The sequence below is a fragment of the Equus caballus genome, chromosome 21 (genome assembly GCF_041296265.1).
Source record: "Equus caballus isolate H_3958 breed thoroughbred chromosome 21, TB-T2T, whole genome shotgun sequence".
Taxonomy (NCBI): Eukaryota; Metazoa; Chordata; class Mammalia; order Perissodactyla; family Equidae; genus Equus; species Equus caballus.
Genome location: NC_091704.1, coordinates 58,297,725 through 58,321,722, shown reverse-complemented (window position 1 = coordinate 58,321,722; position 23,998 = coordinate 58,297,725). Strand labels below are relative to the sequence as shown.

Here is a 23,998-nt window from a genome sequence, read left to right as displayed (position 1 = left end):
TATGTGTTTCTTCACGTAACTCACATCTGAATGTTACTCTTCTGCCTCATCCAATCCAGTGGTTAACTACTGGAAGAGACAAAAACATCGATAGTTTACTCCATTCACCTCCACCCTTTCTATTCTAATTCGCTTTATTTCCACCATCTGGAGAGCTTGGCTTTGCTTTCATCCGTGTTAAGTCTCCTGGGTGGTTGGGTGTGGGGGTCATCCCAGGGGAACTCAACTGGCCACGATGCAGACAGAAGTAACTGCGCAATGGGATTATAACACATGGTTTAACGAAGGTAAGAGTTGTAGTTTTAAATGGAATAAACTCTCAATGGGAAAGGAATTCTATTAATGGTTCTAAGATATTATTTTGAATTTACTACTAACTCTGATTGAAGAAAATGTAGCAAAAAGTGAATTTAACAAAGAAGCAAATTTAAATGTCAGTAGGCTTCACTTCTCTGCTCCTCACCCAACCATGTTAATTAACCCTTCCTGCTTAAAAATTATCACTTTGTGGTACTTTAAAAACTTCCATGCTTTCAATAGTAACACATTCTTTGACTGTATCTTTATTTCCAGCAACAAATATTACAATGTTAAGGGGAGAAGAAGTGGTGGTTCTAGGAAGTGTTTGGCAAATTAGGACAGATGTGCTCATGGTACCCACTTAACTTGCGTTCTTTACACCAAGAGCCCCACTCCTTGTGAGTCTCATTCCTCAATTGATCCCCATGGGATCAGCATACTACCAAAGGAGGATCCTTTGTCGTTTCTGTGGTGGGATAGCCAAGAATCTCAGATAAAGGGCCAAGAAGTCCAGAATGATATAATACTGCAAAAAATGCTATTGCTGTTTCTAAGGGCAGTGACCAAAACTCAAGTCACTTTGGAGTTGGGTGTGATTCCTGTTGGAAAAGGGTGTGAACTGGGGGAGATATATCTTAAAAAAACAAAACAAAACAGAACCCAAACCCTTAGGCTATTTGGATAGTTGTTAGTATTAGCAGCACCCAGCATGGCAAACCAGCAAGCCCTGACATGTTAGCAATTGTTTGCATAGTTTACCTGGTAGAGAAAATATCTAACCGCTAGAAATACGTACGGTGGTGAGTGTGATGTTTCATTGGCTGGGCACACATTTCTATTTAAATCTGATTCTGATAACACATTTAACTACCTCCCTACCTAATTAAACAGTCCAATCTCGAGAGGGAGAGGCATATGTGAGCAATACATTTCTTGTTATAATGAGGTTTGTAAAACCCTCTGAAAAGGAGGAAATGGCTACACTTGAGGGAAGTGTCAGATGGTCATTCGCAGCCATGTTTCTTTAGGGAGAGAGGGGAACCCCGTTCCTTTCTGTTCCCAGGAGTGTCTGGAATCCCCTTGCGTGGGCAGGATTTCTGGTAAGTATGATACAGGAAGCAAAACTATAGCATTCTAGATCAGTAGTCAATGACCTCTTGTTTCTCGGCCCCACCACCCCCTCCTTGTAGGTTTGCAGGGAAGAAAGGAGAATAGAGCATGCGAGGAGGAAGCGAAGGGGTAGGAGAGGGTGGAGATGCATGTGCAGTAACAGAAGTGGGAGAAGGCACCAGTGCTTGTTCCTGTATTATCCTGCTGGAGCTGCCATAACAAAATACCGCGGACTGGTTGGCTTAAATGTCAGACATCGATTTTCTCACAGTTATTGAGGCTAGAACTCCAAAATCAAGGTGTTACAGGTTTAGTTCCTTCTGAGATCTCTCTCTCTTTGGCTTGCAGACATCCACCTTCTCGCTGCGTCCTCACAGGGTCTTGTGTCCACTCATGCATCCCTGATGTCTCTTCCAGCGTATCCTAATCTCTTTTTTATAAGGACACCAGTCCTATTGGATTAAGGCCCACCCTAATGGCCTCATTTTAACTTAATCACCTCTTTAAAGGCCCTGTCTCCAAATACAGTCACATTTTGAGGTCCTGGAGGTGAGGGCTTCAACACGGAAATATTAGGGGAACGCAACTTAGCCCATAACAATTCACATTGCATTTTAGGATGAGTGGTTTGTGGTGGAGAACATTTGAAGCTCCTGTACAAAATGCTGCTTCTCTTGTCCCTGCCCTTAAGAAGTGGGGGGTGGCTGACGAGAATCAAATACACTTGAAACCCTTGTTTAAGCCACAAGAATCCATGTGGGGCAAGCATAAGTGTCCCCTTTTGACACATGAGATGCAGAGAAGTTGATTTCCCTAAGATTCACATTGCTAGAAAAGATAGAGCCTGGTATGAGATTCAAAGTCATATTTCTGTGGCTTCATTGTCCTGTAGATGGCAAATGGTGTATGCAGGTACCACTCCTTCTGTTGTGCTCATGATGGACAGGGGCACGTGGAAGAGGCTTCAGAATCTTGCCCAACACAGTGTTCTAGGGAGTCGCCAGCAATCAATAGGCATTAACATGTGAAACTTATTTTTCATTCTAGCATTATATTATTATGCTTTCCCTCTGTCTGAAGACTTTGCCATTTGGTTATCCATGGACTCAAATATTACAAGAGAGTGAATAAAGGAAGAGAGGAGGATTTACTTAGTGCATGTAGTGTAAAGAACTAGCTATCTTGAGTAAATTAAAATAGAATTATTCTGGGAATGCCTATTTTAAAATCTCCTACCAATAGTGGCAATGGTAAAGAACCCTTCTAATTCTAGTTGACCAGATGTGTAGGCCGGTTTAAAATCCTGTTCTAGCATCTTTGCTTATTGGTAGGGATTCACCATGGAGAAACTTACTGTGGGGCAAGTTTTATTGGATGGAGACTTGAAGACGTTAGAAGATAGAGGCTTTAACAAAAGCAGGTGTGGGAAAAGTGGTTGGAGTTTTAATAGGCTTCTGCACAGCGAGGCACTTAGGAGTGGGAAGTAAGTAGTGTCAGGAATCACATGAAGTCTTTGATGACTACAAAAATCAAGGCTAATGAATTTTTGGGCCTTTCCAAGCAATAAAACAAGTAGTGATACTTAAGGGATCCTTTGAGGGGCATTCTTCACAAATGTGGATGTGGCTGCGTCTACTCTGACCACGTTTGAGAGACTCTTTAAAAAAGTAACTTACAACCTTTGCGCCCCCTCAGATGATTCAGTCATCACTTTTCTGTTTCAAATTTCAGGCCACATCCTGTTGTGTTAACTATGTCTCTAACAAGATTACCTCCTTAATCCACAGTCTAATTGAATATAACAATTCAGTTTTAGTACATCAGATAAAGCACTGGCCCTAAAATAATTGAAAGTTGGTTCTATTTAATATCTTTCCTAAGAAATTTCACTGGTAAATTATTTTCTGCATAAAACGTATGATGTGAGTTCCTGAAGAAGTTTTTTATTTTAACTCTTTAATTTATGTTACATCTAGTTGCAAGCCAATGTCCATGGTCCTCTTTTCGTGCTCACTTTCTTGGTCAATCACATCTGCTTCCATTCATTCCAGAAAACTGGGCTCTTCATGGTAACAAAGCTCCATCAAGTCTACCTTGTAATTATCGCTCACATCTCTCCATTTCTCTCTACTCTAAGCGATGAACCTGGTGAAACTTCTTTCTCTCCTTGATTACTGCCTTAATGCTTGTCTAAATCTAAGCATGGCATTCCTGTGCCTAAGACTTTGTATCATGACTTCCTCTTACATTTAAAATAAAATATAGTTGTGCGTCGCTTAACAACAGGGATACATTCTGAGAAATGCATCGTTAGGTGATTTGTTGTGCGAACTTCATAGAGTGCACTTTCACACAGCTAGATGGTATAGCCTACTACATACCTGGGCTACATGGTCCTAATTTTATGGACCCACCGTCGTATATGCGGTCCATCATTGACCGAAGTGTCATCATGCAGCATATGACTGTCTCCAAAGCCTTTGCTGATCTTCCAGCTCTTGCACATTCACCTTCTGTTTTCCTCTTCATCTTCCTTTCATTCTCCCTCTCTCACCCAATCTTTGTTCTCCAGCCACGTGGCCCACCTTTCAGTTTTCTCGGTGCTCCAAGCTCTTTCCTACTGTTCCTTCTGCCTGGAATAATCTTTTTCTCACTGTTCAAGTATTCCTCAGCTTCTATGCCACTCTCTCAGAGACCCCTTTCTTGACTGTCCCCACACCTTTCAAAGCACTTGGCATTTTTATCTCTGCACTTATCACAACTGATGTGATTGTTTAATGTCTCCACTCCTCTTGATGAAAAGACCCAGGAGGCAGGGATGTGTCCGTTTGTTGACCCATAACAGTGTTCTATAACCTTCTGATACCTACCAGGCACTCCATATTTGTTCACCATCAAAGGTTGCCTACAGTACATTATATTCATGGAGGGCGTATGTCTTCTGAAAGTCACCTTTGGCGGCTGAGATGACTTCCATTTATGGGCACGAAATTTTACCTCATCAGTTGTGCTTACCGTGAAGATAAATATCTGATGAACTCCAATTAGTGTAATTATTCTGTTTCCAGGCAGTAACCTTGGTAATAATTGTTCTAAAGCCCTGAGACATTATGTGTAATTAGTACTAATGGCTCGTGCATCTAAACTTCCTCCCAAGGTGCATTCTCCAAGGAAGAATGAAATCGTATATTATTTTTGGGAAACGAGTAGTATTACACTGTGAGATCTTTTCAGAAATAAAGCACAATGAGTGACAGCTGGGGCTGATTGTAGTTACGGTCCTCATCCTTCTTCCAAGTAACTGAATATCATGGGTCCAGCCAAATCAATCATATTGAGCAACTTAACCAACGCATTTTTGTAACAGCCTTTGTGAAGTGCCCCCTGATGTGCATGTGGTTCTAAATCTTTACACATTAGCGGATTATAAACCTAACGAAGTAAATGTGAATCTAGTCCTGGTTCTGAGCCGTGACCACTAACTCTAAATTGTGAGTTCCTCCAGGTCCGGATCTTGCTTTGTTCTTCAGATCTCAGTTTCTAGCACAGAACCTGTGGTCCCGCAAATGGCTGAATGCACGGAAGGGCATGTTTCATGGCCGTTTGACGTCATGCTATACAAAGAAGGCATATTTCAGAATGTTGTCCCCTGCCTTACTTTCACATCCAGGAATCAGCTCACGATGAACCTTTAGCAAACATCACAGTGTTTTCTTTGAGGCAGATGAACACAATTAAGACAACATTTGTGATTTACTCCCCCATCCCTCATTTTCACGCACTGCTTCTTGGTCAGCATTCAACTATCATTGTCTTGTCCCAGAGTATCATTGGCCTTAGTTTGAACTAAGATTATTAGAGATAAACATTCTCGTGTCAACCCTGAGATCTCTCACAGGTCATTGTCTAGTTTTCTAAAGTTGATTCTTATCAATGGAATGCTTATTAAATAAAAAAATGTTTGTAATTTTTTACAATGATATGAAATTGATTTCTAAAGTAACCTGTAGTTATGAAATAATAATGCAGGGTTCCAGTAAACAAGTCTAATCTGGTGATACAATTTATTTATTCTGAAACATTTGTAGATATTGATGTTTTATTTGCAAAACTTTTGTTTTAAAAGATTTCTTTTTTACATAGTCAAAGTGTAGTCATAGTTGAGGAGAGGGCGGGGTCTTTGTTAATAGTCTACGTCTGTGAGTTGAGTTGGGCTGTAAGACGTTCTTATACCATCTACATGATTTATACCATCAACTCTTGCTACTTTTACTATTCAATCAATACTGTCTTAAAATGGTCTCATTTTAAATGAATTCAAATTATGAATTAGCCAGAGGCATTCTCTGCAGCTCTGACTCCTTTAGCTCCCCTCCAACAAACAGGATGGCATTTACATGTCATCTAAAGGAGCTAGCCATCAGCTAGCTATCATCTAATCCGTAGAGTCAAGTCAGTGTGATTTAAATTGAGTGATAGAGTAGAAAGGGCAGTGTGGGGCCGGCCCCGTGACCGAGTGGTTACGTTCACGCGCTCTGCTTCGGCAGCCTGGGGTTTCGTCGGTTCGGGTCTTGGGTGCGGACATGGTACCACTCAACAGGCCATGCTGAGGCCATGCTCCCACATAGCACAACAAGAAGGACCTACAACTACCATATACAACTATGTACTCGGGGGCTTTGGGAAGAAGAAGAAAAAAAGAAGATTGGCAACAGTTGTTAGCTCAGGTGCCAATCTTTAAAAGAAAAAGAAAGGGCAGTGACAGTTCTTTGCAGTTAAGTTTTTATCCTATGCACTATTTAGCATCCCTAACTCACCATGCTAACTGCTGATTTCTTGCATACCAAACTTCATGTTCTGTTCTGAAGCCTTGGCCCAGGTTGTAGATTACGTACTTGGAATATGTAATTAGTTGGAATGACACGGTATCGATGGTTGAGCAGCAATTTATGACACAAATGAGTAACTGGATGACTGATACACCTTGTGATGTGTATTTCCAGGCAGTTGACTACATGATATTTTCTTTCCTTTATTTTATTTAAACTCTCTGATGTGACTTGGCTGAAGGGATGAAGGTGTCATTTTGGTTTTGAAATTGGGAAATATAAACAGAAAAGTTGCTGTGGCTGCAATAAGGAAGTCCAAGGCATGACTGGTGTAGATGTTTAGGTTCTGCCATCTCTGAACTCCAGGGAACATTCCACAAGGGCTCAGTTGTCTACCGTTGTGCGTGCGTACTTCACCTCCCTTCAATTGTGTGAAGATGATTCTATTTCTGCTCTATAAATACTTAATTGAGTTGGACGCACATGATGTCCAACCCTTACACATTTAAAGTCATAAGTAAAAAAAGAATTTATTTTATGTGACTAAAAGGTACAAGTTTTGCTTTTGTGGTAAATTCGTTCTTTATTTAAAGCTCAGTGGCATTTGTAAGCATCTTTCTAAGATTAAGCTTTTTAAAAGCTATTCAAATGAGCAACTGATGAGTTTTCTATTCTATTAAATGCAATGTGGGAAAATACAAACCACATTAAAATATTGCAGAATTAATGTTTCTTTATTGAATGAGCTGAGGGATGCAAAGACCTGTCTCCTTCCTTTTAAGGAGCTTACAGTCAGTGAAGACAAACAAGTACAGTGCCCAGTAATTACAGAGAGACGCATGTTTGTCTGTACATCCATGGGATAGACATATTAGCCAGCAGATAGTTCTTCCATTAACTACTTGGATCAGTATCACCTGTGTCCTTTCTCTGTTCTGCTGTCTGTCAGGAGATCCACCTTTTTCACTTGACTTTAAGCCATGTCAGATAGTCCAAGTTCAATCGGCGATTATTTAAGGAGTTTTATGTAAATATCACTTTTGAGCATATGGAATTCAGGATTGATTTCATTTAGTTCAAAGGTCTTAATCACTCGATAGAAAAGACATTTACATGTCTGAAATTTCCATCTAAACACAGAGCTTTTGGATTATAAAGGGAAGGAAAAGCCTTCTAAGAAGAGTTAGTTCTTGGGCCAGCCCTGGTGGCCTAACGGTTAAATTCAGTGCCCTCCTCTGTGGCAGCCTGGGTTCGGTTCCTAGGCACGGACCTACATCGCTCATCTGTCAGTGGCCATGTTGTCCCGGCAGCTCACATACAAAAAGAGGAAGATTGGCTACAAATGTTAGCTCAGGGCAAATCTTCCTCAGCAAGAAAAAAAATATTAAAAAAAAAAGTTAGTTCTGGAAACATAGTAAGAATATGCTTTAGATCTTGGGCAGCATCCTTACAATAACTAAAGGACTTCTTGGGGGAACGTCCCTCCTGCCAGCCTAACTGTATGAGGTCGGCTACTTAGCTTGAGAAACAGAGGGAAGAATTGCTGTTGCTCTTGTCTTCAAGATTCTGAGAAAAGCACACATGGTTTGCAGGATCCTTCCGATCTTTATTCTAGGGAAATTACTCCTTGCATCCAAGGAATGAAGGGTCTTTGTCCTTCGTTCCAGAGAGAGATGTCATCCCTAGGAACATGAGGTGAGGATGCATGGAAATGACTCTGAAATTGTCTCCATACAAAGAAAACATTTTATTTGGATAAAACCTGCTTTGGAAAGTATTAATTCCAGAGTTTCTTCCTGAATTGGGTAAGTTTGTGGTGTTAAGTTGATAACAGATGATTTTTCCAGTAATGTTTTGTCATAGGAATTATATTTCCCTACATATCTAGTCCTTTTTGCCCTAAATTGCTAGTTTCTCTTGACTCCTGAATTACAAACAGCTTGCAGGGGTATTTGGGACTCTTGAACATGATTTTTAAAAAAATTTTTATTAAATCTCTCATCAAATTTAGCGCAAGAGTGGTAATGAATTTCTTATCTTTCCTCTAGCCTTCACCCCAAGGCTGATATGTATTGCCTGTCATCTGTAATGGCTGATTGACAAATAATTACGTCTCCACCCCACAGGGGAACGCATTGGACACGGGAGCCCTGTCTGCTTGACTGTTGTTTTCCCAGAACTTCAGGCAGTCGGCCCAGAGTAGTTGCTCAATATGAAGCAATGTATTCACCTTGGAGATTATTCTATCTTGGGGGAGAAATGCAAAAATGATTTATTATTAGATGTATTCAAACCAGTGTGCAGAGCCGGCCCTATGGCCGAGTGGTTGAGTTTGTGCGCTCTGCTTTGGCGGCCCAGGGTTTCACCGGTTCAGATCCTGGGCACAGACGTGGCGCCACTCATCAAGCCATGCTGAGGTGGAGTCCCACATGCCACAACTAGAAGGACCCACAACTAAAAAAATACACAACTATGTACCGGGGGGCTTTGGGAGAAAAAGGAAAAAAAACAAGTCTTTAAACCAGTGTATACATTTGTGGGGGTCTTGGGCATATCATTTAGAGAGTTAGTTTCCTGGTTGATAAATAAGAATTAAAATCTTCACTCTTTGTTAATGTTCTCTCTTAAATAATTAAATGGCTATTGAATATATCCTGAGAGTATGTCCTAACAGTTTAGTTTTCATGCCATTGTTGTTTTTTAAAAAGAAATATTTTAATGATAGGAATTAAAGATTTATATCAAGTCCTCTTAGACCTGATATCTAAGAGTTGAGTAGTTCAAATGTGGTGAGTAATGCATATTTTTAATTAGATCCTTATCTTAAGAAAAAATTCGTAATAAGCAGTCTTGATGTAAATAAATCACAGTTCTCCTTATCAAAAAAGCTGCTTGTGCTACTGTGTAATTTCCCTAAAATTCTTAAGAGCTGGAATTTTTCTGTATGCCTTTGAAAGCTTGTTAATGGAATCTTCCAGCTCACAGCTGCAGTAAACAACCGTGGAGGTGTGTAAGGAAGACCGATAAAGCTGTCTGATTAGGGACAGGAAGAATCTTCCTTGAGCTCTCTGGAATGCTTTTCTGAATTAAAACATAGACTGAAGGTCCGTGTTTAACGGTAGTGACTTGCCTAGTTTTCATTTCAAAGAAGGAAAAGTGCCTAAGTCTGTGGTTGAACTTGCAGGCGCACAGGTGTAGACTCTGGAAATGCGTTTTTTCTTTTCTTTTTTTGAGGAAGATTAGCCCTGAGCTAACTACTGCCAATCCTCCTCTTTTTGCTGAGGAAGACTGGCTCTGAGCTAACATCCATGCCCATCTCCTCCACTTTTTATACATGGGACGCCTACCACAGCATGGCTTTTACCAAGGAGTGCCATGTCCGCACCAGGGATCTGAACTGGCGAACCCTGGGCTGCTGAGAAGCGGAACGTGCGAACTTAACTGCTGCGCCACTGGGCTGGCCCTGGAAATGCGGTGTTTTTAAATGAGGGTTCTATAACCTAGCTCTTGCTAGTTGTTCCCTGATGTTGCTTTCTAAAGTCAGTCCCTGTAGTGTCACCAAACCAGTACGAAATGTACCGTGTGTGTGAAGAGGCTGTTTAATTATATAAATGCTTATCTGGGGATGATTGTCTTTCCCAGTTCTCAGTCACTTTCTCTTTTGGGTGGATCTAAGTAGTTTGGCACTTCTACTGACACTTTATTTGGTTTGTGACTTGAAATATTTTTGTGAATTATACCCATTCGATTGTCTAGGTGCCTTTCTGTTTGGTCTGTATTTCAATTGTCTCCTTTTTCAGAACAGCACTGGACTTTCCTTCTCCTTAAAATCTTCCCAGATTTCGTTTGATTCTTCTCATTGCCTCAGCCCTTCTTCTACAGGAAAAGTGGTCACTATTTTCAACCAACTCAGTTTACATAGCCGCCTATCTGAATTTTTATTGAAATCAAAATAAAACTTCAAAGGAACCGGAGAAGCTTGAGCCTTCCTTGTCTCTCTTTCAACTAACACCCACCGATGTTTATCTTGGAGATAATTTGATGTTTATTTGATGAAACAGGTAGTTAAGTGTTAATGGAGACTAATGTCAAGCTTCAGAACAGTGTGTAGAAACCATTAATATTGTATATTGAACATTTGATACTTCATGGTCATGGGTTTCTGTGATATCCATGAAAGCTAGGAGTAAAAATATTCACGTGGCCCCTAAGTAGTCACAACTGAATGTACTGAAGGGTCCCAGAGCCATTTCGCATCTGAACTTGACCCACTGTTTCTTCTTCATCTCCTGACGTCTCTTCTTCCTGCCTCAAGCCATCTCCAGTTTGTCACCCTATTTTCCAGCACCATGAACTGTTCATAATTACTGATAAGTATCTGAAGTGTGGCATAAATGATAAAACTATTTAAACATGACTCATTATCAATTGTTTGTAACTATTGATATGACAGTGACTTTTCAAAGAATATATGGAAATTTCTTTTTGAGTGTAAACTATTAATCACTTGCTTGCTATTCAACTTTTGTTATCTTTGGTGAACTTTTAGGTATCTTTCTGCTCAAATGAGGACTGCCCAGCTCTCTGATAAACACCTAGAAAAAGAGGATTGGTTTAGTGCTTGTTCCTTTTAGCTGCATAAGAAGCCAATTTAGCTGGCTTCATCCAATAAAATGTATAAATAGGTTGAGGAATAAAGCCACACAACTCCTTATCCTTACCTGAATAATCAGTCAACACTTCACTAAATATTACACACTGCCTTTAGCTCTGTCTGAAAGAAGGTACCGCACATGTGAAAAGTCCCCTTGTTGACTTTGTTTTTTCTTGGAAAACCATTTTTGAAGTCACTAAACTCAGGGTCCAAATAAAATAGGCCAACGTTAGTACATGTAACAGAAAGCCACATATTGGTGATAACCAATGACCCCACACTCACCCTGGAATCTAGGCCTCAGTGCCCTGAAGGATGAATTTAGCTAGCCCAGGCCCTTGATTAATTACAGCTTCCTTTATCTTCCTTCCAGGGCCGTGGAAAGTAAGGCTGATCCTTGTTAGGACCCAGTTAGGGATTCAGAGATGTGTGGGGTATTTGCATCTGATAATGTCCTTTTATGTTTGAAAACACAAGTGTCTATTGGTGAACCAAAAATCATCTAGCCTGGATTCCCTCCAAATCTGTGAATTTGTACTTATTCAAAATCCACTTTACTCGTAACCACCGTGGTACCAGTGGAGTCGTCGGAAATGTCACCCCAGCAGCCTGGTGGTGTTTACTTTCACTTTCTCAATCTGTAGTCCTGTAGTTGGAACTGTAAATAGGTATGTAATTTCAAAGACTCTACGAAATAAAAAGCCTGGATTGTTGTGATTTTGATTCTAAGTTGATAACATAAAACCATCATTACAGGGAAGGTGAAACTATGCAAAGATTTATTTTTTAAATGGCATTTCACAACATTTCGTAATCTTTTAATTATAATATTGCAGAATAAAACCTTTCAGACTACTGAACACAGGCTTACCATGTGTCAAGCAGACAATGTTCCAAGCTTTACAAAGATTGACATTTTAAGATACAGCAACCTGATGAGGGTAGATACTGTTGTTGTCCCATTGTGCAAATGAGGAAAGTTAGGCATAGAGAAATAAGGAGCAAGTCACGTAACTAGTGTGCCTCAGCCCTTCTCGGTCTACATTCCAAGCTCTTGATGTGCCGGAAGTGTTTCCCAGTCAAGAAAAAAATCGGAATTTGTTGCCTTCAATTTGGGTAACTTTTCTTTAACTTCTTTCAGCAAGTGCTGCACATTGGCTGTGTTTGTTGGAAATGAGCGAGATTCTGAAGCTTTCATTGATCTGTTCCGGAACTGGAGCAGAGCCAGCATGCACAGCGGTCACTGTGCCTGTGAGCCCCGAGGGCTGCCAGTGTCCCAGACGCCCCCTCCAGGCCCTTTGACTGCACTGGGTGGGAGTCGGGCCTGAGGGACAATTCACTAAAACAAAACAGAGGCTCCAGACCCATTGACCAACCAGGAGCTGGTTGCAAAACTGGTACATGGCGCCAGCACGCAAACTTGGGGTTTTCTGAGACTCAGACTTAGGTTTTTAAAAAAAATCAAATAAAAGAACTCTTAATGGAGATAGTGAACCATACTGTGGTCTCCCCACAAAATCTGAGGTGTGCTGCATTTTAAGGGTAAGTGATTATCTCAAAGAAAACTTTGTCTCTCTTATTCACTCACATTCTGTATGCTCTCTTGAGTGGCAGAGAAAGGAGAAAAATCTGAGAAAGGTGCTGTCCTATTATGGAGCTCCCTGGAGTAAGAAGGCATTTTTGATGCGCCATTAATAGTCTTAGTAGTTGCTATCAACTATAGCGAATGTGTAGATCCTTTTTTGATTTAAATTTTATTGATGACTCAGTTAATAAACAAGGAGAGGGAGAAATTTTAGTATACATTCATATGTGCAATGAATGGGTGTAAGAATGATCCTGTGGATTTGTCTTTCTCTTTTTTAATAGACTTTTTAGAGCAGCTTTTTAGATGCGTAGCAAAACTGAGCACAAGGTACAGAGATTTCCCATATACCCCCGTCTCTACATATGCATTGCCTCCCCCATCACCAACATTACCAAAGTGGTACATTTGTTGGAATCCATGAACCTACATTGACCATCGTAATCACCCAAAGTCCATAGTTCGCGTTGAGATTCACTCTTGGTATTGTACATTCTCTGGGTTTGGACCAATTTATAATGACATATATCCACCATTATAGTGTCATAACTTTCTCTTTTAGTAAATGCTCAAGTCAAGACTTCTCATTTAATTTAAAGGAGATTAAGTGATTGTAAATTCATTTGCTATGTCACTATGACTATTAACATGTTTTAAAATCTTTAATAACAAAAAATGATTAACATTGCTTGTAATAGTACATATTTGTTCAACTTGTTCGTATTCCTATGAAGTGGAAGTTTAGAAACAAAAATCAACTCAGTCAAAAAAAAAGGTAAGCATCTTTTCCCTTCTAAAAAGTATGTTTTGGGGGAGGAGGGCATATCTTTAAATAAGTGAACACATGCTTATAAAATGACATTTTCATAAGCCTTCCCATCCCCAGAAGTTTGCACCTTTCTTAAAATCTGAGTATGAGAGCAGATCATGTGTGTAAAGGTCAAGAGAACATTCTGGAACACTTGTAGCATAACGTCTCCACCAGCCCCTCATGATAGGTGATGAAAGGGCGTCATGATGGATCCACCTGGACTTAAATCCTTGTTCCGTGCCATATTTATATCTCTGTTGACTTGGGTCAGTTCTTCCAACCTTCTTAGCTTCAGTTACTTCTGTGTCTGATTGGACATGAATGAACTGCGCTGTGTTTGTAAGGATTCTCCAGGCACAGTGAGCCCTCAAGGAGGGGTGGTACTTATTGTCACTCCCTTCCCTGCTCTAATCTAGATCCTTGTTTTCTTCTAAACATTTATGACAAATTGTAATTATTTTGTTTGTGAGTCTGTCTCTGTTCATGGACTATGTCTTATCCTGTGATCTTATTATTGGTGAACTTGTCTTATTTGTGTGTGAATCTATCTCCCTTGTTAGCCTATCATGTAAGCTCTATGCTACCAGCCCCTGGTCTGTCTCATGCATGGCTGGATTTCCAGCTCCCTGCACCTTGTACATCCTCAATGAATATTTATCCTCTGCCGGCAGAAAACAATGCACTGGAGCTCTTGCCAGAGTGGTCATTAGGTATGCTTTCTTCAGTGCTATACGTGCACTGTGTACTATGTGTACTACGTGAAATCAGATAAAGTTATTGTTTGCAAATATATCCTTACACTGTAAACTGTAAAACAGGATCAAAGATTTCTACTTGATACTGTAGGTTCTCAAATACTAGAAGATAACTTTCTTTTTGGTGGAAATCTATATATTAAGTACTTCCAGTATTTACTTTCTTGATAAGGATATATACATTATACATTCCCAAGGTTTGAAGGACAGAGTAATTAGGTGAAATATTGGTCCAACGTCAGGTGCATTTTTTTCCCAAACAAGCAATTGAATTTGTGACAGTATAATTGGATTTATGCTTATGAGTGATCTGCTTTAACTTCAGATTGGGTTTTGTATAGCATCAGCTTTTATTTGATTTGCTTTGTGTGTACAGGTGAAAACTGTGTGGAACCTCAAACATGAATATAACATAAGACTAGTCTTTAGGAAAACACATTCTGGCCTAGGAGTATGTTATCAGTGAATATCTGGGGACCTGTGTTTTAGTTTGTAATTCCTGCCGAGTTAGGGTCTGACACTGAATCCCAAGAGTCATCTCTTCCAACTCCCCATTTTAGGAATGAGGGAACGCACGACAGAGGGACCATGAGTTACCATTCAGTACACTGCTACTGTGTACACTGTCAGATCCTAAAGTTATGTTTTATCCTAAATGGGACTTGATAGAAGTATAGACATCGAATATATATGTTGTTTATGTGCATTGAAGATACTATAATTATGGTTTTTAAAAAGATAGTTAAATGGTAATGTTGAAATAAGACGTTTTTCCCTGTTGTGGTTATCAAATAAATTATTTTAAATTTAATATTTAATATTAAATTTTAATATTTAAATTTTTAGTTTTTAAAATTGACTATTTAAAAATAATATTAAAATTGTTTTAAAATTAAAAAAAATTTAAATTATTTTTTGCTCCTTCGTTTTGAAGATGGAATTTATTTTATCATTATTGATACTATTTTGTCTCAGTGGAGCTATTCTGTTAACACTATTTGCTTTCACTATTAAATTCTAATTGCCAACAAACATTTTGTAAATGCTGAATCTGAATGCTGAACGGATGGTGTGTTTAAACAGAAAGCTATACAAATCTGTGAATAGGACTTTGCCTCCATTATTAATTCCATTTCTTTTATCAATATTCTCACCTCTGCAATTTAATATATGAGATTCTGAGAGGAATGATAAATACAGTTTGTAGTTTTATAGGCCTTTAAAAATTACTAGGCTCTGCATAGAAAGTTACGTAATTTTTTCCCCCCTCTAGGCAGAGAATCTCCTTCGTCTTTACCATTTGTCTCACTGTAAAAAAAAAAAAAAAGACAAAGAGAAAACTTGCCAGGGTGGGAGAAGACAAAAATAGAGAAAGGAATGAAGGAGACAAGAAGCAAAAGGAGAGAGGCTCAGGATAACTCAGGTATTAAATGGAAGCACCAGGATTCAGAACTTGGTGTGATGCTTGCGCTTGTGTGTTCGCTTTCCTGGAGGCAAAAACTTAAAACTGGGGGACAGTAGTGAATTACCGATTAGTTGAATAATATCAATGAAATGTATGGATAGAGGAAAAAATGTCAAGAGGACTCTAGAAAAGGAAAGAGAGAGAGATTTTCTAGAATGTGGCAGGAATTGTCTAGAATTATTGAAGAAGTCTTCATGGTGGAGCCTCATCATACTCAAAGCCATTTGGAGGAGGTCTTTCAGCCAGAAGTAATAGCCGCAACTTGTCCCAGCTTTGAGGATGGGCTTAGGCTCTTCAGAGGACGGTCTCGACCGTCTTGATAAGAGCAGAACTCCCCCTGTAGAAGTCCTTTGGCGAGGTAGAGATTCCAGATCACAAGGGTCCAGACACCCCTGAAAACTAGGTTGAAAACTGAGCCTGCATGATGTCACTGAGGAGCCAGGGGGACTGGTATTTCCTCTGAGCACAAATACTTATTACTGAGCAGCGCTGTGCTTCCCAGATCTACAGCTCTCCAGTGCACGCTGGTGTTAGGTGGAAGGGGGAGAAAGAAACTCACGTACCAGGAGCTAAACTACATGCAAGCTAGTAAACGTGAGAAGGGATTTTTAGATTTAGAGTCAGGTCCTGGCTGTTATTTCAATTATTGCTATTTAAGTTGAACTTTGTTAAATGCAACTCATTATTAGAGAAATGATGCTATGCTTCACGTCAACTCATGTTTCTGTAAGTAGATACAAGCTTATAAGGATATTTGTAACTTGGAGAAATCTCAAGGAGGGGCCTTATTCCCTAACTGCCCATTGTCCCAATTCGTTTTACAAACCTCTCTGTAAAAGACCTTTTTCAAACTTGCATTTTGGCCCCTCTCTGCCTCTGGGGATCTGAACTCTGGCTGTGACCCTTGAGGAGAATCACCCAATGTTCTGTCTGCTTTCTTGTATCACCTTATAAAAGTCATTTAGATTTCTGAAAGTGAGGGTCATCTTTTAAATATCATTTGGATTTCTGAATATTGGGTTCTTACTTGGATTAAAGTTCTGACCTTCAACATACTGTCCTCTGGATCTGAGAGGCCTTTGGTCCAGGTGCTCACACTCTGAGAAAGGGATGCACAGGCTCTCTAAAGGATCTGGATCCTGACTTCACATATACAACCAACAGCGATGTTTTCATTTGGTTTAGAGGATTGAAAAACATAAATGTTACATCTTCATTCAACTATAGGAGAAATCAGTTGAATACGAGGCAGCCCAATGGATGTGTGTTGCATATGCTTTCAGGCTTTTGAGACTGATCTGAAGCTGTAATTCTTGTCAAGAATGCTGCTTCTTCAAAAGGTACCAGTGGTTGGGAATCAGCTTTGATGTGGTTTATACAGTTCCTGGGCTAGCACTTAAGCCTGCGTTTGATGGAATAACCCCTCAGTCAAATTCAAGAAAGTGTATCTCTTTCAGTATAAGACAGTGGCAGGAACGGAGTACATGAGTATGGCTGTGTAAATCCTCTGACAGTTCATGTGACCTAGATTTAACTTAAAAGAATTGATAGACTTCGTGTTATGAGAATCAGAGGATAAATGTATTGCAGAGGATTTGGAAAATAGCATTTTTGTGGTCTCAGTAGCAGTGTCCTACTGTTTCCAGGAAAAAGGGCATTAATGTTCAGAGAAATTGGGCATCTCTTTGCATCTGCCCCAAGACCATAAAGCTGTCTTGGGCATGGACTGGCCAATGGCTTCAGGGTCTTGAGGCTTTCTCTGTCTTGTTCTCAGTTGTTCATGATTATTTCTGTTCAAACACTTAAATATTCCAGATCTGGGATCGTGAACATATGGTTTCATGCTAGTCAATATTCTAGTAAATATATTTCAGATGGTTGCCTGTAGTCATATTGTCGGAATTCTCACTTCAGCTATAAATGCAACAATCTTTCTGGCACACACTTAAATTTAGCCACTGTTTGTAAACCGTTGGGATGAAAGGACCAAGTTCACATCCAATGTCTACTACCTGGAGAAAGTGGCCAATCAGTGTGCTTATCAGATTGTGACCTTAATCTGCTGATATGATGCAAAAACAATTATGCCATCCTTTAAAATAAAAGGTTATTTTTTCATCATATGCTGTTGCCATGGATTTTGTAACTAAAATTTATTTCTGAGTGTTGGTGCATATGTAGCATGAATTCTATAGGTGACTGTGCTGGAGAATTTAAACGGGAGGTCACTTCAGCAGAACCATTAAAAAAATATCTGCTACAGCTTGAGTTAGGCATTCCTCTGGGGGATGGTGGTGTTTGGTAATCATTGCCATAAGGACGGCTTGATGTTTATTCTATGACTGAACATTCTCATTGCACAAACTTGAGGATTAATCAAATCAAGTTCAGTCACTGCAGTGTTCTTTCAAACTCAGAAGGAAGGAGGAGTGTTCCACTGGAGGATGGGAGTAGCTTCCAGCCCGTAGTACAACAGAGTCCTAAAACGAGCATGTTAATGGGTGCCCCCGTTACACATGAAGGCGCTGCATGACTCTTACCCCCAAAATATGTGCCACGTTTTGGTTATACTTTGTCATGGCTTTTAAAGCACTTTTACTTACTGTTGCACTTATTTTAGGGCTTCTTGATTACCGTTTTCTATTCACACACCACTGTTCCATGGGTTCTAGCATCTCTTCATTATGGCGGGCTTACTCCACATCATATTAAACGTTAACACACTTGCATCCCAAATTAAATATAATTTGCGTAACTATAAATCTCTATGTGTTGACTTGTAGAAGCTCGCTGGTGTAGCTATTACTGTAAACATTTGTCTCAGTTCATTTGGACTGCTCTAACAAATTACCAGAGAGTAGTGACTTAAACAACGTATGGTAATTTTTGAGGGCACTGATTTCATTCTTCGGGGCTTCGACGTAACACCTCGAAGAAGGCTCTTCCTCCAAATGCCATCACATTGGGGATTAGGTTTCAACATATAAATTTTGGCGGGGGGTTAGGTGGGGGCACACACATTCAGTCTATAGCAACACTTGAACACTTATTAATTAAAATCTGGAGGTCTCCCTTTTGTATTTTGGAAGCCCTATTTCATTTCTTTGAGATCTCAAACTTTTAGACCTTGCAGGGCCCTTGTGAGCTCAGACACCCTTGCCCCATGCCTGCAGGATCTGGTGCAGGAATCATCTCTGTTTCTCACCTTGCATTGCTTCACCTCTTGGTGGATGGGTCTGACCTATGTGGTGTGTAGTGAGTGTCAATCTTCCTGAAGCCTTGTTTTTTACCCAGAAGAAAATTTGGTCAAAGGTGGGAAGTCATCTGCTCCTCTCTTGTGCATACGTGTAGCAGTAAGTCAAAGTTTTTATTGCCTTGAATTGCAATGTTCAGAGCCTTCCGCATGCTAGTTCCCTCCCGGGCTGTGGGGCTAGCAAAAGTCTAGATGGGTGTGATTAACTGAGAAGGAATTTGAAAAGCCAAATTTATTTAGTTACAATTGCCATGAGACCTTTTCAGTCCTATTCAATTGATGCTAAGGCAGTTTCCCATCATATTTTTAACCCTACTTAAAATCACTTGCTACACACAGCCTCTTTACCTCTTTTAAACTTCCATTTAGACTCTATCATATTCTCTGTAAGTGGCTTTTTTTCTGTATAGTAAAATTTCTCTATCTTTGCTGGCTTTGCACCTTCCTACTTCATTAATTTTTTTTCCACCCACAACTTGATTGAAGTCTCTTTTCTTGACCACCCCTAAGTCCTCTCATTCACAAGTATTTTAGGGTTCCCTTTTGCTTTTAATTGCCAAGACTCACTCTTGCTAGGGCTGTTTTGTCCACCTATCCTAAGATATGCCTTCTATTTTAATTTGATGTATGTGCCACTTCACTATACAAAGTCACTTTATTCTTTATAAAAACTTTGCTCCTTGTACAAATTGTGTACTTTAATGTCTATTCTTTTGTGACATTATCTGCATTGACTTTATAGTATTAAAAATCAACTTAATTTTTTGTTACTATTTATTTTTTATAGCATCTTTAATATTTTATGTGGACAATTCACTGAGCAGGCCTAGTATTTTCAAGTGATACCGTGCTCTGATCACTGATAACTGAGAAATGTGTGTGTTTGAGAGATGCTCGTGGGCAGAGGGGCAGTCATGCACATGATTTATTGCCAAATGTGTTGAGATATTTGAACCTAAATTTTTGGTGTTTGAGGAGTGGTTTTGAGAAACCTACTCTCTGTTAGAATTAGATTTTGCTTCATAGACAGAACAGAAAATCCAAAATTGTAATGGCTTACCTGAGAGGGAAGTTGAATTGTCTCTTAGGTAAAATTCCAGAGGTGGGCTCCAGGGCTAATGTGGCAGTTCATTGGTGTTATCAAGATACCAGGCCCCTCTTTCAGCTCTTCCATTCTCATGTTGATTTCCGTCCTCATGGTTTATAATGGCAGCTGGAACTCCAAGCTATCTTTCTTGAGAAGTACATACAACACTTTAGATGATATTTTGTTTGCTAGCACTTAGCAGTGGAGTTATGAGCAGATTTTAAGTGGAAGAAGGACATAAGCAATTGGATGTGAGAGTGATGGTAGTGGTGGTACAGTCTGATCCAGAAAGACGCCCCCCTACACACACTTCTGCCTAGGCAATGGAGTAGATGGTGGTTCTGGTCTCTTGGATGAGTACATAGGAAAAAGATTAGGTTCAGTTAGGTGGGAAAGATAGCAGTGAGCTCACTTGGGGAAATCTTGAGTTTGGGGTACCCAAAGGATGTCCACATTGGGTCAGTGGTATACCACTGTGTGCCTGACACTGAAGCTCAGGAAATAACAGTCACTAAGCTGAAGACACTGACAAAGGAATCCTCAGCATCCCAGAAGACTCCTGAAAATGTGCAAGTAGGTAGATCTCCCAAAGGAAAAGCAAGACAACTGAATTGATGAAGACCAAGCGTGATGTTCCCATGAACCTTTGAAGAAAGTCATGGGCAGAAGAAGGGCTTGAAGATGAGAAAGATGGGTCCAGGGAAAATTAAAGGGAGGCAACAGCCGTGCTTTCTTTAGCTTCACTTCCACCATTGGACTGTTGTTTTCTATTGTGGAAGCATTACCAAGTTGAGCATTTTGACTTCAGAGAAGGCCAGGCGTGATATAATCTGCAGGGCCCCACAAGACCATGCCGTCTGCTCAGGAGAAGCATTGAAGTCTGTATTGTCTTATTTAATTATCATAAATCCTTTCTCACGTAAAGGTATGATTATCCCCATTTTATGCTTATGAGAAAACAGACTCACAGAGGTTAGGCAACTCCATGCCGTGCAGCAGAAAGGGATGGAACCCTGGCTTGGTTCCCAAGCAAGTTTCTCAGTTCTGGTCTGGATCTTGTGCTGTAGCAGCATGCCTCCTGAGAGGTTCAGTGACTTGGCCAGAGTTTTTGACCTGATGAGTCCTGTGTTGACACTATAACCTAAGTCTCTTTGCTCTCAGGAAGTCAGAATACACAGAGTATTGTGTGATGAGAGTTAAAGAAAAGAAAAGACTATTTTGTTTCTCAATCTTAAAACATTCCCATGTGACATTCCTCTTTACTGATAATATTATTGCAAACCCAGAAGAGCCTGATTAATCTTTGTAGCATCTTTTAGGCTTGACTCACACTCTCATCTGATAGTAGGAACTGAGTCACTGGTTAACTATGTCCGTCTAAGACTCTAGACAGGGGTCAGGAAACTTTTTCCTTTTTTTGTTTTTCTTTTGTGAGGAAGATTGGCCCTGAGCTAACATCTGTTGCCAATCTTCCTCTTTTTGTTTGAGGAAGATTGTTGCTAAGCTAACATCTGTTCCAATCTTCTTCTATTTTGTATGTGGGACCCCTGCACAGCATGGCTTGATGAGCAGTGATAGGTTGCACCCAAACCCATGAACCCCTGGCTGCTGAGGTGGGGCACACGAACTTAACCACTATGCCACTGGGCAGGCCCCAAGAAACTTTTTTTTTAAAGGACCAGACAGTAAATATTTTAGGCTCTGCCTGCCATACAATTTCTGTCACAACTACTCAACTCTGCTATTGCAGCATGAAAGCAGCTGCACGATGTAAATAAATGGGCATGGCTGTGTTCCAATTAAACTTTATTTTCAAAAACAAGCAGGTGGCCCTGTTTGCCGACCCCTGCTCTAGAAGAAAGCTAAATTCTAGAATTTCTGCTTTTAATCCTGCAAGTAAAATCATTTGACAAAATTGTGAAAATAGTCAATTGTTCTTTTTCATTTCTGGAACTCAAATATTTAGTTAAATTTTTTTTAATTGACTTATCTCTATAATGATATTTTATAAGTGTAATGACAGTTTTGGGAGAACAGATGCAAAGTATGAAATTAGAGTCCCCATTTTGTTTCTCTATTTTATTTTCTTCTGTGTAGTCTTGATGAAGTTGTGAGTTATCAAGGTCCTTCTAAATCTCTCAAAATAATCCGTACTTTCAAGTCGACCCCTAAATCATGGAGAGCCTTGATTGCCAAACTGAGACGTTGAGTTGCTCTGATTACATATACGTGTGCCCTGACATCTGTGGGGTTACAGACTGGAATCTGTGGATGAGAGAAAGCCTGGATTCTTTTGCATCATTAGCAAAGTTTCATGCATTTTACTCACCAATGATAAGACCACTAGCACATTTAAGATGCTTTTGGAACAAAAATTTTTTTCAATATTAGTTCCTTTATCTGGTGTTTTCTAATGTGTATTATGCAGATGTATATAGCTATCTTAGAAGAACATTATAAGCAGAATTTGCACACTGCTAGTTTTCCCATGTGCTCACATTGCAAGTCCACATTTGTACTGTTTGAGAGTTGTTGAACTACGCTGGATTTTTAAGGGAAATACCTTTTTCTTATCAAAGAACAAACTAGGAAGACTTTAGGATCATATATGCAAATAAGTGCTAATTATGACAAATGAGCATAATTAATTTGTAAAAGAATCATAAGCAGGTTCTCCATTCTTTTTAGCAGTTATTTTTCTTTTATTTATAGTTGAAAAAGTAAATTTTTGCTAAAATAATTGTAATTCGTCCTTTGTGTTCCTTTAAAAGTGCCTTTTCCCTCCCAGGCAGGCTGCATGCATTGCAGTAACACGGGACGCGCCTTTAGCAAATGTCCCCTCTCCCTGCTGTTGAGGATTGTTTTATCTGTTTGACTTATGGCTCTCTTCATGACTTACAGGAAATACAACATTTCTCCTCGTACAAAAGGTCTTTTCAAGTTAGAGTGACTGGGAAAGCTGAGGAGACTTGACTGGGTTTGGGGAATCCTATGAATCTATTATAATCACCAATGACAGTCAAGTTTCAGTAATTCCAAGGAAAAAGAGTTTTGCATAACTTACAGGACTTTGGATTTTAGCATTGCTTACTTTCAAAGCTAGGTTATAAACAGAATAAATCTGTGTGACTAAGTCAAGTGAGGTGAGTTGACAAAAATGTTCAATTTGTAAGGGATCTTCAGTGTGAGTAAGAACTCAATGATAGTTTTAAATAACTGTATGTATCGCTCAGGTTTTAATTGGATAAGAATTGCAAATCCCATGTTTAAGTCATCACAAAGTGTGAATCATGTGATGTAGAATAAGGAATTTTTACTATTCATCATGCTTGGTACTGATTCCTAAGATGTTTTAGGCTTCAATTAGTACGAGGTCCAATATAAAATGGAGAGAATAAACCCTAAAGCGTCATCTATGTTGGGTGTCCTTGTTTTGGTAGATGGCACATTGGACAGCCTATCTCGATTGACACCAATGGAAGTAACAATGTTCTGATGCTGATCTTTATCCTAATAGACGCTCCCTCGTTTATGAGTGGGCTTAGGTAATTTCAGTTCACCCTCTGCTTCTTTTTAGCCTCCAACTGACTGAAAGTATAGCTTTGATTTTTCTTCATGTTACGTGAGAATTTATTCTAGCCAGCAACATATTTATTTATTTATTTGGACCCATTGTTTCAAACGTATAAACAGTTTGGGACATGCAAATTTTTCTACAGTGATATTTATTGTATGAGTGTTTCAGACACATGAAATCTTAGAAATGAAGTAGCTGAATCCTTTTGTTTTATGGAAAAGCCTTGGAAAAGGTCCAGAGGTGTGAGAGACAGGTCTATAGTCACAGGAGCTGGGGGATGCTGTTCTAACAAAGATTCTCCTTCCCTCTGCTGCAACTTAGTCTATTTAAGTCCCACCATGGTAATGGCATAGTAAAATAATGTACCCACTTAATACTATAATAAGTTCACTAGGATTTTCCCCATTAAAACACTCATGAGTCATAGCCTAGTATTAGTTTCCAAGCTTTTCCTCTGTACTCTCCTTACATCTAAGAGTCATATGGAATCTGTGGTACCTATGCCAACGTGCTGTGGGTTTTGAAATCGCTTGCCCCATGCTGATGCCTCGTGTCAATCAGGAAATGTTGTA

General features: G+C 39.6%; 1 protein-coding gene across 2 annotated transcripts in view; it reads left to right on the top strand.

Moving 5' to 3' along the window:
• The window catches only part of BASP1 (brain abundant membrane attached signal protein 1), a 55,189-nt gene that overhangs the window by 9,854 nt on the left and 21,337 nt on the right, over positions 1-23,998 (top strand). Inside the window, exon 1 of one of the 2 annotated variants that reach the window (XM_023625818.2) lies at positions 1,190-1,400. The exons of the other annotated variant lie outside the window; for it this stretch is intronic. The gene's annotated coding sequence lies outside the window, so the exon portion shown is untranslated. Of the gene's footprint in view, positions 1-1,189; positions 1,401-23,998 lie in introns of those variants that run through there. 2 annotated transcript variants of the gene reach the window in all.